The following is a 19,879-nucleotide window of genomic DNA, read 5'->3' on the forward strand; positions in this document are numbered from 1 at the left end:
ACAAGGTAATACTTGATTAGTTAGAAAACCACAAAGCAGGAGCTTTCATTTGTGTATATTTCTTCAGGAAACGGTTGCATTAGATAGGACTTTTTATCTTATCTTCTTGTGATGTGCACAGTACGGCCCGGAGCTACGTTGCAGTGATACGCTGGATGACAGCTGTGCAGGCGGATCATCCTGGTGACTCTCAGTCAGATCTCAGCAGCTTGGGAAGCTGCCACTTGCAGCATAGACAGACATTGTAATTATAACCCATGTGCTGGTGCAGAAGGCCTGCTTATTAATCTGTCAGGTCTGAGAGTGCAGGAGAGAAGACGGGTGCGTGTTTCCATGGAGACATGACCTAAACATCAAGCAGGGATTCTGCCGTCAGCTCAAGTGTATAGCGTGATAATGCTGAGCATTCATTTATAGTCAAGTAATGAAACACGTTGCACTGGAAATAATACATGGCGACATAATATGTGGCCACTTATATGATCACGTCTGCTGCTCTCAATCACGTGTCTATGTCTCAAACATTTCTTCCCAGATTCCTCCATTTTTGCAAAGCTCCACTTCTAAAGCTGTGCAGACACAGCCTCCCCAGCACCCCTTATTGTGAGACGTCTCTTTGTTCTCAGGCCCCCTGTTGTATCAGCAGGTTTTCTATGATAAAGAAGAAGACATAATCACTAAAATGTCCCAACATGTGGAGTATCTTGCATATCTCATTTGTCTCTCAACATTGTTCCTCACATGTGCTTATTGCACAAGTTACGGTCTATTGGTTTGGAAAGCACAATTCGGGTTTGGATCCAAAATTGGCTAAAAGGTCATATTCAACAAGAGGTCTGCACTGTGACCATTACGGCTTATCCTGATGATGCTGAAGTTTGGTTTCATAAGGCCTGCTCTTGTTGCACGTCTCCCAAGATGGGTGGTAAGGTAGTGCATTCAGAGGACATCTTATTTAGAGCTTACCCTCTGCAGTGTGTTCTGTGCACAAGTGTGGCATCAGCAAATACGGCTGCTATGGGACCTTGAAGCTTCTTGGCAGAAGCAAAATAGCAAAAATGAACCCTTCCATAGATTGACGAGTGAAAAGAATAATTCCCCCACATGAACACCCCATGTTTGTGACTTTTTAAACACCATTGCACCTAAATTTGGGTCTTTTCTGCTCAAGCAGTGGAAGCTGATTAGGCTACTTTCACAGCTGCCTTTTGAATTCCGATTTTGATATTCGACAGAGGATCTCAAAACAGGAAATAAATGGTTCAGTTTTGTCCCCATTTTGGGGACAAATCTGATCAGAATGCCTAAGTATGCATCCGGTGTATCCGGCATGAAAATTAACGTAAGTCAATGGTGCCAGATCTGGTTGTCCATTGACTTACAATGATCTTCATACTGGATCCGCTTTGTCCAGTTTTGATTCAGTACAACCAGATCCGTCCGAAACGGATGCATCCGGATGTACTAAATGGCACGGATCCATTTAATTCTGGTTTTGAGATCCTTTTGAGGTCTGTTCTTAATGCCTGGGTAGCTGATAATCTATTTGCCCTAAAATAGACATTATCCAAGATAAAACAAAAAGAGTAAAACAAAATAAGGTGGGTTGTGCAGGTGAGGACAAAATATAACACGTGTGAGCTGTGAGAGGGTTCATATATCTCCAGCAATTAACCATGCAAATTCTTAATTTATTGTTCTAGGAGGGCTGGTTCTAGGAGTCTAGAGGACAAAATATCCCGATGTGTGCTCCCAGAGGACGAAGAGGAAAATACCTTTATATAACTATAAACCTATATAATAAATGAATAATTTCTCAGACATAACAGAGAACATGCTTATGGTTAAGGAAGTGCAATTTTGTAACAAAGTTTAAATAATTACTGTCTCAGTATACAGGCTTACTGGTATTAAAGTGGTTGTCCGACCCCCCTCCTTCCAAAAAATAAATACATAACTGACTACCAGGAATCTGCTTAAAAAAAAATCCCAGTCACTCCAATACTCAGGCTCCCGTCCCCTCTGCTTCCGGTGCCTGGTGGACTGGAAGTAATGATGTCCTTTCCATGGTCATATTAACCACTGCAGCCATTCACTGGTCTTGTGACTTTTAAATGTTTTCTTTTTTGCGGGGAGGGTGGTATTTGGACAATCCCTTTTGTTTTGACCCAGGGATCTGATTGCCACAGGGGTAAGGAAGGAACCCATTTTTCCTGAACGTGGAAATGTTATGTGAAAAAACAGACTAATTGAAATGATTGGGTCAGGATTCAGTCCGGATGCTATGCGTTTGTTCTATGCATTGCACCCGTATAGAAAACTCCCTTGTGTGAAATAGGACTAAGGCTGGTTTCACACGGGCGTTGCGGGAACACCCGCGATTTTTCCGCGCGAGTGCAAAACATTGTAATGCGTTTTGCACGCGCGTGAGAAAAATCGCGCATGTTTGGTACCCAAACTTCTTCACAGAAGTTCGGGCTTGGGATCAATGTTCTGTAGATTGTATTATTTTCCCTTATAACATGGTTATAAGGGAAAATAATAGCATTCTGAATACAGAATGCAAAGTAAAACAGCGCTGGAGGGGTTAAAAATAAATGATAATATAACTCACCTTAGTCCACTTGATCGCGGCCCGACATCTCCTTCTCTCTCCTTTGTTGAATAGGACCTGTGGCGAGCATTAATTACAGTTACAGGACCTTTGATGACTTCACTCCGGTCATCACATGATCCATCACCATGGTAAAAGATCATGTGACGTACCATGTGATGACCGGAGTGACGTCATCAAAGGTCCTGTAACTGTATTTAATGCTCACCACAGGTCCTATTCAACAAAGGAGACAGAAGGAGATGCCGGCTACGCGATCAAGTGGACTAAGCTGAGTTAAAAAATTTTTTAACCCCTCCAGGCCTATTTTACTTTGCATTCTGTATTGAGAATGCTATTATTTTCCCTTATAACCATGTTATAAGGGAAAATAATAATGATCGGGTCTCCATCCCGATCGTCTCCTAGCAACCGTGCGTGAAAATCACACCGCATCCGCACTTGCTTGCGATTTTCACGCAACCCCATTCACTTCTATGGGGCCTGCGTTGCGTGAAAAACGCAGAATATAGAGCATGCTGCGATTTTCACGCAACGCATAAGTGATGTGTGAAAATCACCGCTCATGTGAACAGCCCCATAGAAATGAATGGGTCAGTATTCAGTGCGGGTGCAATGCGTTCACCTCACGCATCGCATCCGCGCAGAATACTCGTCTGTGTGAAAGGGGCCTAAGGCTGACTACAGATTATGTGTGGCTCGGGGGGAAATTGCCTCAAAATCTGCAAGTAACACATGTGGATTTTGGTGCGGAAATGCAAAGAAATCCGTATGAGAATAAGTGAGAAATTTCTGTGTACAGGTACCCTAAGAATGTCTGCCAAGGATATCAGAATTTCTTAGCAAGAGAGGTACGTAGGTAACGTGTGCATATCTAATGGAGTCCTCTCTGTTAGACCCCATTCACACAACTGTATTTTTGCCTGTTGGATGCGGGCCTATTCGTGCAGACAGCACACTGCGATGTCCACATCCGTATTTCTGATTTGCAGACGGGAGGTTTAACTTGCAAATTACTGGCCTGGAGTCAGTGGCAGGTGTTTTATATATGTATTACGGCACTTAGTAAGCCTTGCAAGAAGGTGAAAGATTCCTTTAGGCTGAGTTCACACGGGCGAGATTTCCACATGGGTGCAATGCGGGAGGTGAACGCATTGCACCCGCACTGAATCTGGACCCATTCATTTCTATGGGGCTGTGCACATGAGCTGTGATTTTCACGCATCACTTATGCGTTGTGTGAAAATCACAGCATGCTCTATATTGTGCATTTATCACGCAACGCAGGCCCCATAGAAGCGATTTTCACGCATGGTTGCTAAGATGACAGTCTATTATTCACTGTATTATTTTCCCTTATAACATGGTTATAAGGGAAAATAATAGCATTCTTTAATACAGAATGCATAGTAGGTGGTCAATTGAGGGTTAAAAAATAATTAACTCACCTTCTCCTCTTGATCGCGTAGCTGCCGGTCTCTTCTTCTTTAATCATGAGCTGCCGGCTAAAGGACCTGTGGTGACGTCATTTCACATGGTCCAATCACATGATCCATCACCGTGGTGATGGACCATGTGATCTGACGTCACCACAGGTCCTTTAGCCGGCAGCTCATGATTAAAGAAGTAAGAAGAGACCGGCAGCTACGCGATCAAGAGGAGAAGGTGAGTTAATTATTTTTTAACCCTCAATTGACCACCTACTAAGCATTCTGTATTCAGAATGCTATTATTTTCCCTTATAACCATGTTATAAGGGAAAATAATTACATCTACACAACCTTGAACCCAAACCTGAACTTCAGTGAAGAAGTTCGGGTCTGGGTACCACAGTCAGTTTTTTATCACGCGCGTGCAAAACGCATTGCACCCGCGCGATAAAAACTGAACAACGGAACGCAATCGCAGTCAAAACTGACTGCAATTGGTACCTACTCGTGCGGGTTAGCCGCAACGCATCCGGACACGCTCGTGTGAACTCAGCCTTAAGGCTCCATTCAGACGTCCGTATGAATGGTCCGGATCCGATCCGCAATTATGCGGAACGGGTGCAGACCCATTCATTTTCAATGGGGCCGGAAAAGATGCGGACAGCACACAGTTAACTGTCCGCATCTGCACTTCCGTTCCGCGGCCCCAAACTTTCGGTCCGCGGCTCCGCAAAAAAATTGAACATGTCCTATTCTTGTCTGCAATAGCCTTTTCTATTATAGTGCCGATGTCAGTGTTTTGTGGATCCGCAATACACTTACGGATGTGTGAAAGGACCCTAAAAATGTCCCAAAATGCCACTCCGATTCCTGCTAGGTCTGCAGTAGTCATGTCCAGTTCATCAGTCATGGGAGGCAACAGCCAATCACCTGCATTGACAAGTCTGCTGAGGCCAGTGATTGGCTGTTGTGGTCATGGGACCAATGAACATGATGTTATCAGTACAGGTCCAGTGGGGATCAATGGTGCTCATTAGGGATTCGCATAAAACTTTGTTCTTATACTGTACGGAGCAGAAGCTCTGTACAGTATTAGAATGTATTGGCTCAGATGAGCCAAAGTTATTGCTTCGCGAAGTCTCGTGTAATAACTTCATAAATAAATTTTTACTGCAAAAAAACATTTCCCGAATCATGTACACGAACGTATTTTCATTCTGTACCCGTTCCGTTTTTTTTTGCAGACGGTTTACGAAACCATTTATTTCAATGGGTCCGCAAAAAAACGGAAGGTACTCCGTGTGCATTCCGTTTCCATATGTCTGTATTTCCGTTCCGTAAAAAAAATAGAACATGTCCTATTATTGTCTGCATTACAGACAAGGATAGATCTGATTTATTTCGGGCCTAAGGGAAGCGTGGAGTGTCTGCCCTCCGCCACTCCCCAGTAACCCGGGTTCAGGGCCGTCTTTAATATTGATTGGGCCCTGGGCAAGAATTTACTTGGGCCCCCTGGATCCCCCCCCCCCCCCCCCCCCCCCCGCACTTTGCTGTACTTGCTATACAGCAGCACTTACCTGTCACGTAAATAACATCACTCCCTCCCCCAGCCACCTCAAGCACACAGTTCCATGTCAATAACATCCCTCCCTTCAGCCCTAACATACATCCTAGTTAAATAACTACAACTCCCAGCATTGCTCTGCCCTTACCTCTCCTCATGTACAGACATCACCATTAGGCTCCTTCTTCTCTTCACTCCGGTCCAATCCTGCACTGGTCACATGATGGTGACATCATCCAGGTCATCCTGTCACCACAGGTCCTTCACCTCTTCCCAGTGTATTAGATTCAATTGTATTGCCGTTCTGTGTACGGCAATACAGTTGTATCTAGCAGGCAGGACATTCGGGGCCTGGGACAAAACATCCGGGGCCCAGGCCCCGAATGTTTTAACCTAGCGACGCCCCTGGCACTAGTGAATGGGAGTCGGGAAACGGAGCTCCCTTGGGCCCCCAGGAGCAACTGGGCCCGGGGCAGCTGCCCCTTTTGCCCTGCAGCAAAGACGGCCCTGCCCGGGTTGTTCCATCCCTGCAGCGGTCCCCGCGTGGCGGCGGCACATCTTCTCTGTGGTCGACAGCCGGGAAAATGTGTTTGAAGCCGTGCGGTCTCACCACGAGAGGACCTCCCGGGCCTAAGGGATGCGTGGGTTGTACGCCCTCCGCCGCTCCCCAGCGACCCGATTTGTTTCGGGCCTAAGGGATGCGTGGGGTGTCTGCCCTCCGTCACTCCCCAGTAACCCGGGTCGTACCATTCCTGCGGTGGCGCATCTTCTCTGCGGTCGCCACCCGTACGGGCAGAAGGGGTGTCTGAAGTTGCGCGGTCTCACCACGGGAGGACCTCCCGGGCCTAAGGGATGCGTGGGTTGTATGCCCTCCGCCGCTCCCCAGGTTGTTCCATCCCCGCGGCACATCTTCTCTGCTATCGGGTTCCTCGCCGGCTGGCCGTTTGATCCACTTGTTGGCGACTCACCCCCGCCTTCCGAGCGACCTCGCCCATGGGGGCTGGCCGCCGGATCATCCGCGCCCCATATCCCTGTGTTGCCAGAGAAGAGAGACAATAGGGTTGAAGCGGGTAGACAAGGAGCGAGAGGCAGGTGACCCGTCCCCGGGCCTTGGCCCTGGAGGCTTCTTCTCCTCCATCTCACCCCACCCTCATCTGCTTCTCTGCCTCAGTGGCTAGGAGGGGAGGAAGAGGGCCGTGCTCGGTGGTGCATGCGCCATTCAGGGACGGCGATCAGACTCCGGATGTTTCCTTCCGCCTCCCCCTCCATGGGAGGGGGTTTGCGTCTTCGAACCCCTCCTCGCTCCGTCGCCTACCTGGTTGATCCTGCCAGTAGCATATGCTTGTCTTAAAGATTAAGCCATGCACGTGTAAGTACGCACGGCCGGTACTGTGAATGGCTCATTAAATCAGTTATGGTTTCTTTGATCGCTCCATTACTTGGATAACTGTGGTAATTCTAGAGCTAATACATGCCGACGAGCGCTGACCCCCAGGGATGCGTGCATTTATCAGACCAAAACCAATCCGGGGGCCCGCGGGCGGGGGTGGTCTCAGCCGCCGCTCTCCCCAGCCGCTTTGGTGACTCTAGATAACCTTGGGCCGATCGCACATCCCCGTGATGGCGATGATCCATTCGGATACAGGAAGGAATTTTTCCCTTTTTAAGTGGGGAAAAATGGCTTGTACCTCCCAGTTTTTTTTTTACCTTCCTCTGGATCAACTTGCAGGATGACAGGCCGAACTGGATGGACAAATGTCTTCTTTCGGCCTTATATACTATGTTACTATTAGCTGTTCCGTTCCGCAAAATACAGAATGCACATGGATATTATCAGTATATTTTGCGGACGAAAAATACATACAGTCGTGTGCATGAGGCCTTAAGCGGTTCTTCTAGAGTTTTTTTTTTTAGGTGTACCAAACACCAGAAAAATTTGCGTGTGAAAGAAGGGAGCCCATCCAAATATGTTCACAGACACTAAAGTTTTCATTCTAGATTTTGTGTTGTTAAAAAACAAAAAACCTCTCTAACCCAACTGTTTTATTAAAATATATAACCACAAACCACACATTTGATAGATAGAAATATGTTTAAATATATAAAGCACATCTGTTACCAAGATCTACCACACTAAACCAAGCTTACTGCCTGGTAGGGCTGTTCATGGTGAATTAAAGAGGTTGTCCGGTCCCAAAATCAAAATTCTTTTTATATGCTCCTAACACCCCCTCTCCATGCATACATATGCCCCCAATAGCTGTTTTTCATGTCTGAGCTTTCCGTCCCCCCTGGAAGACATCCCATTATCCTGGCAGATCTGTTTACTCCCCTCCCCCCCTTCTTGTTTTGTTGAATACATAACTTTATTGATGCACAATCCTGGCTGCACTGCACAGTGATGAGTCACAGGCTGGACACGCCCCCCACTCTGCTCTGTCTGCAGCAGCCACACCCACTACAACTCCTGTGTCCATCTTTCTACACCCAGACAGGAATCTATTTCTCACCCAGTGTCCAAATCCCATTACTGACCGTCCACAGGCTCTGCCCTCACATCTGTATCTAATCCTATCCTGTGTGATACAGCCTGCAGAGCGGTGTATCTAATCCCATCACTGACAGTACACAGGCTCTTCCCTCACTATCTCCAGAGTGTGATAAACAGCTTGAATCAGCAAGCATATCCAATCACATCTGTATCTAATCCTATCCTGTATGTGTGCCTGATACACATCCTGTTGTGTGCGATACTGCTGCTGAAGTGTATATCTCCTCCCATCTTCTATGATACAGCATGCTAAAATGTGTATCTAATCCCATTTTGCATGATACTGCCTGCTGAGCTGTGTATCTAATCCCATTTTGTATGACACAGCCTGCTAAGTGGTGTATCTAAGCCTATCTTGTATGATCCTGTCTGCTGAGCTGTTTATCTAAACCCTTATGCACACGACCGTATCCATTTTGTGATCCACATTTTTTGCAGTCCCATTGAGTTCTATGAATTTGAGGTCCTCATTTTGAGGACCAGAATAGGACATGTTCTGTCTTTACTGGAACAGACATAAGGATGTAAAAAACACACTGATGACGTCCCTGTGCTTTCCACATCCGTATGTCAGTTCTGCGAAAGATGGAACATGTCCTATTCTGGTCCTCATAATGCAGATCTAAAACCCATAGAACTCAATGGGACTGCAAAAAAATGTGAATCGCACACGGACAGTAACCTTATTTAGTGGATCCGCGACTTGCAGACCACAAAACAGATACGGTTCTGTGCATGAGCCCTATCACTTATACTCAGCCCCCATAACAATGACATCCACAGTGCCCCCATAACAGTGCCATCCAATGCCCCCATGTGCCATTCATTACCTCCTTGGGCCATCAATTTCACCGCTTGTGTCATCTAGTTCCCCTATTGTTCTAACCATTGCCCCCTTGTGCCATCCAGTGCCCCACATTACCCCCTTGGGCCATCCAGTACCCCCTTGTGCCCTCAATTGACCCCCATGTGCCATCCAGTTCCCCTATTGTGCCAACTATTGCCCCTTTGTGCCATCCACTTCACCTATTGTGCCAACCATTGCCCTCTTGTGCCATCCAGTGCCCCCTGTGACATGCACAGCGCTTACATCGCGCTGTGCAGGAGTCAGTACAGGCTTCACATAGAAGCCTGTACGATACAGAGAGCGGCCGGTGGTACTGCACATGCGCACTAGCATTCAGCCTAGTGCGCTGTGAAGACTGCCAGCCAGCGCTTTCTCCAGCAGGAGACGGTGACGTCACTCGTGACGATCCGTCTCCTGCTGGAGAAAGGAAGAGAAGACAGGAAGATAAGAAGACGGACTTCGGCCGGAAGCACTGAAAAGCCATCTGGAGGGACCACGTGACCGGGAGGCAGATCTCAAGAACAGCTGCATTCTGAAAGGTAAGTATGTGAGCAATAATCTTTCCTCCACAGGTTAGTATGTATTAGCCAAAAAAAGGTTAAGCCCGGAGAACCCCTTTAAATGAGCCCTCTGTTGCCACAATCTGATGTACAGTTACAGCAAAATCTTTACTTTTATTCTTATGCAAATGAGGTGCTTGGACCACAGGGGGCTGGCCTAGTCTCTCAGAGTACCACTTCACTTCCTCCTCTCTCCGCAAGGCCCGAATCACAGTTCAGATGCCTGGCCCTGAAATCTCGCTCTTGTGCCAGTGAGACTTCTTCGATGACATCAGTGTCCTCCCAGAAAAGTGTTCTCTTTTGGGAGCAGTACGATGTCATCGGAGCTAGGGCAGTGCGGATCTCAGCAGGGAAAGCCTCATGAGACCAAACACGAATACGCTAATAAAGTCAGAACCAGGCATCCAAACATTCGGGATGCCTAGTACTGTCAATCAGGCCATGAAGAGGTGTTGCGACAGGGAAGAGGTGGAGGTGAAGTGGTGCTCCGAGGGGCTAGGCAAGCCTCCCAGTGCTCCAAGCACCTCATTTGAATAAGAATAAAAGTAATAATTCAGCTGGAACGGTGCATCCAATTGCAGCAATAAAGGACTCACCATCATCAATCCTACCACCAGTATATAGCGTTGATCATGCTGCCAAATGTACTTTAAAAGTATAAATTCGTACAAAGATATTCCTAATACAAGGAGCGGACAATGCTGGCATCCAAATAATCAGGAGGGAAGCCGCGGGCTGCTGTTTAGCGAGTACACATGTTGGGCTCTCATCAGGTTCATCGACTACTTCTCCAAACTCTCGGGCAGCCAGAGTGCGGTAACAACACTGTGTTCATGGACTGGGGGAGAAGACGCCAATAATAGAGGAGAAAAAAAGGAGAAAAAAATAATTATCAACGACCCTATAAACATAGTTTATACCGATCTGAAGCAACTCCATTTTATGGGTCACCCCCATTATGCAGAACATATGTAGCCTCCAACACACAGTCCTATGCAAATACCATGGCTTCCCTTTAGCATACAGTCCCATGTAAATAACATCACTCCCCTCCATTGACCCCCTCCAACATAAAGTACCATGTATCTATAACGCCTCTCTCCAGCCCCCTTCAATGTACACTCCCACCTAAATAACATCACTCCATTCAACTCCTTCCAACATACAGTCCCATGTAAATATCACTCTCCTGCCTTCAGTCTCCTCCTACATACAGTTCCATTTACATACCACCACTGCCTCCTCCAACATACAGTCCCATGTAAATATCACTCTCCTGCCTTCAGCCTCCTCCAACATACAGTCCCATGTAAACATTGCCCCTCTCCCTTCAGCCTCCTCCAACATAGTACCATGTGAATAACACCACCTCTCTCTTTAGACCACCATACAGCCGTCACCTTAAAAAAAAAAAAAAAGCCCCATTTAAAAGGATAGCCATCGTTCCCCTCCACTTACAGCCCTCTCTCACCACACCAACCTGCACTGAAGTTTGGGTTGAAGCTAGAAGGGATTGGGTAAAGCGGTGTGTGACGTCGATGGTCACGTGGCTCAAGGCTATATAAGTAATGCGCTACCTGTAACCTTGCACTGCTCTGCCTTGTGAGGGCGGTCGCATTTACTCATTTTTTACTGGGACATAATCTGTGGGAGGACCTCTTGCTGTTTCGTCCCTCATCTCAGAAGTCCTACCCGTTAGACCACGCCTCTTCCTGTGACATCACACCTACCGGGAGGGACTCCGTTCCAGTCTACTTTCCAAAAAAAATAAAAAGTGTCATTATCGCCTTCTGATTTGCTGCTCAAGGAGGTGAGAAACCCACGTGAATGACGATTCTCCTCGCTCATTGGCTGGGTGCGGCGCAAGGCTCGGCCTCTAATTGGATGCGCTTCTCACTGTGGCAGGGAGGTGGTCCTGTGATTGGTTTATTTTCCTCCAAGATCTGTACGACTGGATCCAGGAGCCGAGGCCCGGGAGACAGAAGCGGATCCGGCGTCCTGAGCTGACCGGTCCCGGAGCGGAGGTTTGTGATTTCCGCGGTGCACTGTTGTGTGGCGGTTTTTCAGTAATTGCTTGGTAATCGTTGGTCGTATAGACTGTTAAATCGCATGGATATCGCTTTGAATTGCAGTGGTTTATGTAGAAAGCCGCTGCGACGAGCTCTGGTCATTCGAGTGGCAGATCGTAGTCGTCCTGTGTCCAGCGATCACCGATCTCCGGTTGCACCCTCAGATTTCTGCTCCAGTGAGTGCACTTTGTGACCAGCACTAGGGGCAGAGCAGTCTGACAGATGTGACGTTTGGGTTTGTCAAATCAAAGCCAAAATTCTGATGACTAACTTACTCCTGGTAGTCTCTGGGCTGATGGCGAATCCGTAATTGTGGTAAGACGCCGCGATCGTCCACACAAGATGTGATGGTGGCATCAGCTTCACGATTGTATTGGTCATGATTGGCGTAGGTATATCTAGGTTATGTGCCCATCAATCAATTAAAATTATATATATATATATATATATTTTTTAAAGGGGTTGGATTTGTGATTGTAACTGTACAGTAGATGGCGGTGACAATGCAGGATTGTGGCGGTCATAAACTATTTTATTTTTGTCTTTAGGCTACTTTCACACTTACGGCAGAGTGATCGATCCGGCAAGCAGTTCCGTCACCGGAACGTCCGGCCGGATCCAGCAAAACGTATGCAAACTGATGGCATTTGTAAGACAGATCCGGCATTTTTTCTGACTGATCTGTCTTTCCAGTGTCATCCGGCAAAACTAATCCGGCATTTTTATTTTTTTTCTGTTCTGCATGCGCAGACCGGAAGGACGGATCCGGCATTTAGGCAAATGTTCAGTTTTTTTGGGCTGGAGATAAAACCGCAGCATGCTATGGTTTTATCTTTTGCCTGATCAGTCAAAAAGACTGAACTGATGCATCCTGAACGGATTAGGCTACTTTCACACTTGCGGCAGGACGGATCCGACAGGCTGTTCACCCTGTCGGATCTGTCCTTCTGCAATTTCGCCGGACTGCCGCTCTGTCCCCATTGACTATAATGGGGACGGGGGCGGAGCTCTGGCGCAGCACGGTAGTGCATGGCGAAAGGCCGCCAGACTAAAAGTCCTGCATGTCCAGTGGCCTCTCAACGCGAACTGCCGTGCTGCGTCGGAGCTCCGCCCCCGTCCCCATTATAGTCAATGGGGACGGAGCGGCGGCATTGCGGAAGGACGGATCCGACAGGGTGAACAGAATGCATTAGGATAAAACTGATCAGTTCTTTTCCGGTATTGAGCCCCTAGGATGGAACTCAGTGCCGGAAAAGAAAACCACTAGTGTGAAAGTACCCTTACATAGGCTTCTTGCACACGAGCGTGACGGATTGGCTCCGGATGCGTTCAGGGTTCGTTCAGTGAAATTCGCACCATTTTGCAAGCAAGTTCAGTCAGTTTTGTCTGGGATTGCATTCAGTTTTTTTCCGCACGGGTGCAAAGCGTTTTGATGCGTTTTTCACTCGCATGATAAAAAAACGGAAGGTTTACAAACAACATCTCTTAGCAACCATCAGTGAAAAACACATCGCATCCGCACTTGCTTCCGGATGCAATGTGTTTTTCACTGAAGCCCCATTCACTTCTATGGGGCCAGGGCTGCGTGAAAAACACAGAATATAGAACATGCTGCATTATTCACGCAACGCAGAACTGATGCGTGTAAAAAAATGCTCATGTACACAGACCCATTGAAATGAATGGGTCAGGATTTAGTGCGGGTGCTATGCGTTCTCGTCACGTATTGCACCCGCGCGGAAAACTCACTTGTGTGAAAGGGGCCGTAGCCTATGTTCTAAAGGGAGCATTTAAAGAGGTTTTTCTGAGATTTTTGGTATTGATGGCCTGTCCTCAGAATGGTTCATCACTATCTGATCGTGGGGGTCTGACTCCCAGCACCTCCGCCAATCAGCTGTTTGGAGGCCAAGAAAAGTGCGGGATGCACAATGCCGGGCTCCCTGGGTTTTTCAGGCATGGTTGTGTGCATGAGGCCTTCGGGCGTTCATCATATAGAATAAATACTTCTTCTATATTTTGGACATTTTCAGATATGACGATACTAGGGATGTTTTATTTTTATATGTAGAAAAACTTTTTTTTTTTTTACAACTTTTATACACTGCGATCGTTTACCGTTGCAGTCTATGGTTAACTTTCTTATTGAGCCCTGCCGCACAAGGCTCCTGGCAGCCGTAGCAAATAAACGATTCCCTCCATCTTGTCATGGGTGGGCCATTTGGTTATCAGGAGCAGCATGCTGTTGGTAAATGACTGCTCAGATCCAGTTGTCTCAATTGACCGTAGCATCAGAGGTGGTAAGTATCTGTGATCGGAGTTGCCTCCAATCATTGACTCTGCTGGCAGGTGTTTGCTGTGAAGCACAACAGTCAGATGCTGGCTATGGTGCCCCCTCAGCTCTTGAGCAGACGCCTTCTTTTAACTTATCTGCATCCATTGGTTAAGGGGTTGTCTCATGTGGCGCCACTAATGTCTATCCTATGTTCAGTTACTGGGGTCCAACTGCTGTGATCTCCGACAATCACTAAAACAGTGGCTGCAGTCCATTGTCGGCCATTGACTATAATGAGCTGGAGACAGTGGTACAGACTCTCTGATCACCAGGGGAGGGGAGTCGCAATGGCCGGACCCCTACCAATGGATATGTGTGCTGATAGATCATCAGTCATGAATACACCTAAGGCTACTTTCACACTAGTGTTAAAGTTTTCCAGTATTGAGTTCCATACTAGGGGCTCAATACCGTAAAAAAACGCTTCAGTTTTGTCCTAATGCATTCCGTTCAGGATGTCTTCAGTTCAGTCACTTTTACGGTATTTGGCCGGAGTAAATACCGCAGCATGCTGCAGTATTTTCTCCGGCCAAAATTCCGGAATGCCAGATCCGGCATTAATTTCCATTGAAATGTATTAATGCCGGATCCGGTACCAAGTGTTCCGGAAAAACGGATCCGGTCTGTGCATGCGCAGACCTTTAAAAAAAGTGAGAAAAATTAATACTGGATCCGTTTTTCCGGATGACACCGGAGAGACGGATCCGGTATTTCAATGCATTTGTCAGATGGATCCGTCTGACAAATGCCATCCGTTTGCGTCCGGATTGCGACGGAACTGCCTGCCGGAATCCTCTGCCGTAAGTGTGAAAGTACCCTTAGATGTTTCTGCTGTATAGGGTATCTTTTGGGGTGAGTGGCTCTTTTGATCAGTTTATCATGTGTTTCAGCAGATATCAGGGAATTGTGCTGCTGCCCGCGGCTCCTCTCATTTCAGAGGCTGACCTCGCCAGATGGGTCATGTGCATGCAGGGGAATCGGTGAAATGAGTCACGGCTGGGGCGTGTAGTCACATGCAGGATCCGAGGAGAAGCTACGGCAGTATAATATATAATCTCTCCATCCATCCATATCCGGTTGCGAATGGAGACTTTGGACGCCTTTGCTATCAGTAGCAGTGGGGTTCCCTGAGGTCAGACTCGCATTTATGCCCTTATGACCTGTCTAATTGGCGTATCATAAAGATTATTTAAAGGGGTTTCCTGGAAGGAGATTATTGATGAACTATCCTCAAGATAGGTCATCAATATCTGATCGGAGGGGGTCTGACTGCTGCCACCCCCACCCATCAGCTGTGAGCACCTCTGCCAGTGAGTTCACGTTCATTGGTTACATTGCTTCTGCAATGGCCGCCTTGAACAGCTGATCGGTGGGGGGACCAAAGGATGCCAAAGGCGCGTTCCCAAGTGGAGCATGCTCCTTCTGTAAGTACATCAGGATGGGCAAATACTTCAGGGGCGACGTATGGACGGAGATCCTTTATAAATTGCAAAACGATAGGCGTGATCTATCTTCTAACCTGTGTATGCGGTATACAGTATATCGGCAAAACGAAGCGTGAGTTCACAAAGAGGATTGGTGAACATCTTTCTGACATCAGCCATGAGGCAGAAGCACCAGTTGCACGTCATGTTAACGAGTGCCATGTCGGGGAAGGTGCACTTTATAACTACGCAAAGAAGCTCGGTGGATTTTTAGGATGCAAACCGTAAAACCGCAGGGTTTAAATGATGCAATTTCTTATGCGTGCTTTAGGCTACTTTCACACTCTCGCTTGGTGCGGGTCCTTTGTATTAGGCCTCTTTCACACGACCGTATGGCTTTTTCAGTGTTTTGCGGTCCGTTTTAAACGGATCCGTTGTGTTTCCGTTCCGTTTTTCCGTATGGCATATACAGTAATTTCATAGAAAAAAATTGGGCTGGGCATAACATTTTCAATAGATGGTTCCGCAAAAAACGGAAGACATACGGATGCATTTCCGTATGCATTCCGTTTTTTTTGCAGACCCATAGACTTTAATGGAGCCACGGAACCTGATTTCCGGCCAAATATAGGACATGTTCTATCTTTCAACGGAAATACGGAAACGGAATGCATACGGAGTACATTCAGTTTTTTTTTTTTGCCGAACCATTGAAATGAATGGTTCCGTATACGGAACGCCAAAACGGCCCGCAAAACGGAAAAAAAAAAAAGGTCGTGTGAAAGAGGCCTTATCTGTAACATAGCCAAAACGGATACATCTTTAACACCATTGAAAGTCAATGGGGGACGGATCCGTTTTCTATTGTCAATGAAAACTGATCCGTCCCCATTGACTTACATTGTTTTGGCTCAGTTTCGTCAAACGGACAGCAAAACGCAGGCAGCGTTTTGGTGTCCGCCTCCAGAGCGGAATGGAGACGGAACGGAGGCAAACTGATGCATTCTGAGCGGATTCTTTTCCATTCAGAATGCATTAGGGCAAAACGGATCCGTTTTGGACCGATTGTGCGAGCCAAAACGCCAGTGTGAAAGTAGCCTTATCTGAGATGACGTCTCTTCAGATGAGTCTATCCTTATACAGGATATGGGGATATGAGGGTAATTCTATATTGAGTGTGATATATTGTGTACGTCATGGTGAGGAACTATTCTCCTCTTAAATTGATATACGATTATACCATACATCAAATCGTAGGTACATGTTCGTTCTAACCCACGTACGATCTTTACAATCTTTATAAGCAATAATTCGGTGCATACCCCATTTATCTTCAAATTAGCATCTTCTGCATCATGTTTTTCCATCTGACTGTATTTTAACAGGATAGAACTGTAACAGTCGCCCCCTTAGGTCTGCAGCCTATTTACATTGAATCCCCTGTTATGAGCGCAACATTCCCAATTTCCTGATGGGAAGTATCTATGATGTTTTACCTGACATTTGAGCCTGATATGGATTGTACCAACAAATGTTTCTGCAGTGAATATATAACCGCCAATAGGTTCCCCCATCTGTGTGGTTGCTATTAACAACAACACTTCTCAGCACCGCTACACTGTACCTTCATTGGGTGCCGCACAGCGGGAGGAGATGTGACACACCTCCGCTGCGATTGGCTACCCTCTGGGACCGCGTCTGCTGGGGGAGGAGTTAGAGCTATTTAGAGCCGGTACGGCCGTCACAGCGCCGAAACGCTGCCATCCTGCACGCCACTCTTGACTACATTATATGTACCTACCTTCTTTACCTGCTCCTGAGGAAGTGCGGGTGTAGCACAAACGCGTAGAGCCGGGGTAGTGAGACACAGGGCTGCATTCAGGGATGGTGTTAGAACGAGAGGTGTCCACCTTGACTCCTGCCAATCTGTGAGAGAGACTCTAGTGCAGGGATGGCGAACCTGTGGCTCTCCAGCTGTTGTAAAACTACAATTCCCACCATGCCTAGCTGTAGGCAGCCTGAGCATGGTGGGAATTTTTAATTTTTTTTCCCCAGACCCATTGAAATGAATGGTTCTGCATACGGTCCGCATATATGGAGCGAAAATACGTTCGTGTGCATGAGCCCTAAAAGGGAGGGAATGGCGAGTGCTTACCTGAAGTGTTCACACTGTGGGAAGGGTTCAGCTGCCTGCAGCACCATTACACCGCCATACCCTACAGGCCTGATCGTTTTGTTTCCTGTCAAGGGTGAGGGAGGCAAACAATGCAAGTCTGAACAGAGTCCGAATGAGGCCAGCTTTAGTGAAGCGGGGCGATATTGTAATGGGGGGGGGGGGGGGGTAGGGTTGGACGATATCAAAAATATTCAGACGATAACGATATAATTTTTTTTTATTGCGATAACGATATATATCGCGATAAATACCCTTTTTAAAGAAAAAAACACAAGAAGACGTTACACTGTATGGGGCAGCCACAAGGAGACGAGACGTTACACTGTATGGGGCAGCAGCCAGCAGGAGACGTTATACTGTATGGGTGGCCACACACACAAGGAGACATTATACTGTATGGGGGCCACAAGGAGACATGATGATGAGAGCAGCAGCCACAAGGAGACATTACAGTATTGGGGGCAGCTGGCAGCAGCCACAAAAGGAGACATTTACATACAGTATGGGGCTTGCGGGGGGCAGCAGCAGCTCCCCCCCCCCCCCCCCATGTTTTATGGCCACCTGTATGACACTGACTTGTCACCTGTCACCACCATAATTCCTTCTTGTTCATCATGTCATGGGGGAGGTACTGGAGGGACTCATGATGGCTCACTGCGGAGCATGCAGCTAGTGGCAGGCATGAAGGACTGAGTGGGCTATGACATAACTGGGGTAATGATAATCTGATAGATAGGCAGAGTGGACAGTGACCTTACACCTTTTTAATAGCCGCCTGTCCGGCAGCTGTGATATATAGGGTCTCTTCTCTCCGCAGGGGGTGGGGGTCGGTCGGAGTCGGACTGAGTGTGGGTTCTTCTGAGTTCTTCTCTGACTGACTTTCCCGCCACTCGCTGCTGTAGTATGTACTACTCTGCTCAACTCAGCCTGGGGGCGTCACCTGGTTCCGACGTTAGACCTTAGTCGGTGGGCGGAGACAGCACATTCGGAGCAAGCCGGAGGAGCCGCTGCTGGAAGAAATTGGTAGATAATGATGGGGGAGGGCAGCCGCGGACTCAGTTTTTAAAGGCGATGCCGTCACGAAATATACCGCGGTATTTAGGAAACGGCGTTATCGTCGTTTTTTTTTTAATACCGCAGTATATCGTGATACGGGTATATCGCCCAACCCTAGGGGAAGGGGGGGGAGGTATTGTTACATAACCTGGTGGATTCGCCATCTCGGGAGCCCCAGGTAAGCTGAGTGACCACTGGCAGGAATGGCTGCAGAAAACAGCTGAAGGTGCTCACATCTTGACAGCTTTTTCTTTTTACTAAGATAAAACGTCCTGTAATAAAGGCAGCGGTTGTGTTCCTTCAGGGTTTTGTGCCTCCAAATATAATTTTTTTAACCCAGCCGGATATTTGGGCAGCGCTCAGACCATATTTCAGGTAAAAGTCTGACGTTTCTGTACAGAGAGGCGCTGTGTTCTTCACATGCCGCCATCCTGCGAATGGCCTCACATGGTAAATAACACGTTTGGCTGAGGGCGACTGCCTGGGACTGCTCCACTCGTCAAGTATTATTTTGGCCAGAGGTATTGGAAATCGCAAAGTAGTTTAAGGGTTACTGAATAATAGCTGCAAAACGCCAGCGTTAAAATACAGTCCTGAAATCAAGAAAATCTCCTGCTCCAGAGGCACAGCTGCTGAAAATCCTATAATATTTTACTCCACCGCCATTGCATGCTCCAGTGTAGGGTTGTCATCCAGCTTTTCTGGCTTCTTAGTGATTGGCTGCAGCAGTCACAGGATCTGCTAGGTAAGTGATCATCTATACATCCCAAGTGTTGTCAACGGCTCCTCCAGAAACCGGACAACCTCTTTTAAATGGGTATTCCAGGTATATTAAAGGGATTTTCTGAGACTTAGAGTAACTAAACTCTTAATAAAAATTTTTTGTAAAATGTCCTAAATACCCTAATACTTTTTGTAGTATACTTTATTAATGGATTTTTAAGAGTTCTTCCCTCTCTAAAGCCCAACTTTCCCTGTGTGCTTTAAATTCACTTTTCTTCACATCGCTGACTTCACAGCAGTGTATGGAGTAGGGCGGCAGCTCCCGATTATTTTAGCAATCGAGTATTCTACCAATTTTTTTTATTTTTATTTTTTTATTTGTACGATTAATCGAGTACGCTAATAAATAGACTGTTTTCCTTAATAAAAACTCATCAGTCCCCCTGTGTCGATCAGCCCCAGTGCCATCGGCTTTGTTCCATCGGCTCCGACTTCAGTTAAACCACGCACGCACGGTCCGTGAAAGACCAGCA

The 19,879-nt window shown here is 47.0% G+C and overlaps 1 protein-coding gene across 2 annotated transcripts in view; it reads left to right on the plus strand.

Moving 5' to 3' along the window:
- Window positions 1–11,509: 11,509 nt before the first annotated feature.
- Window positions 11,510–19,879, plus strand: part of GLCE (glucuronic acid epimerase) — a 73,250-nt gene continuing 64,880 nt past the window's right edge. For both annotated transcript variants that reach the window (XM_040414333.1, XM_040414334.1), the window contains exon 1: window positions 11,510–11,590. The gene's annotated coding sequence lies outside the window, so the exon portion shown is untranslated. The remainder of the gene's footprint in view (window positions 11,591–19,879) is intronic.

Source organism: Bufo bufo, chromosome 1 (assembly GCF_905171765.1).
Source record: "Bufo bufo chromosome 1, aBufBuf1.1, whole genome shotgun sequence".
Taxonomy (NCBI): domain Eukaryota; kingdom Metazoa; phylum Chordata; class Amphibia; order Anura; family Bufonidae; genus Bufo; species Bufo bufo.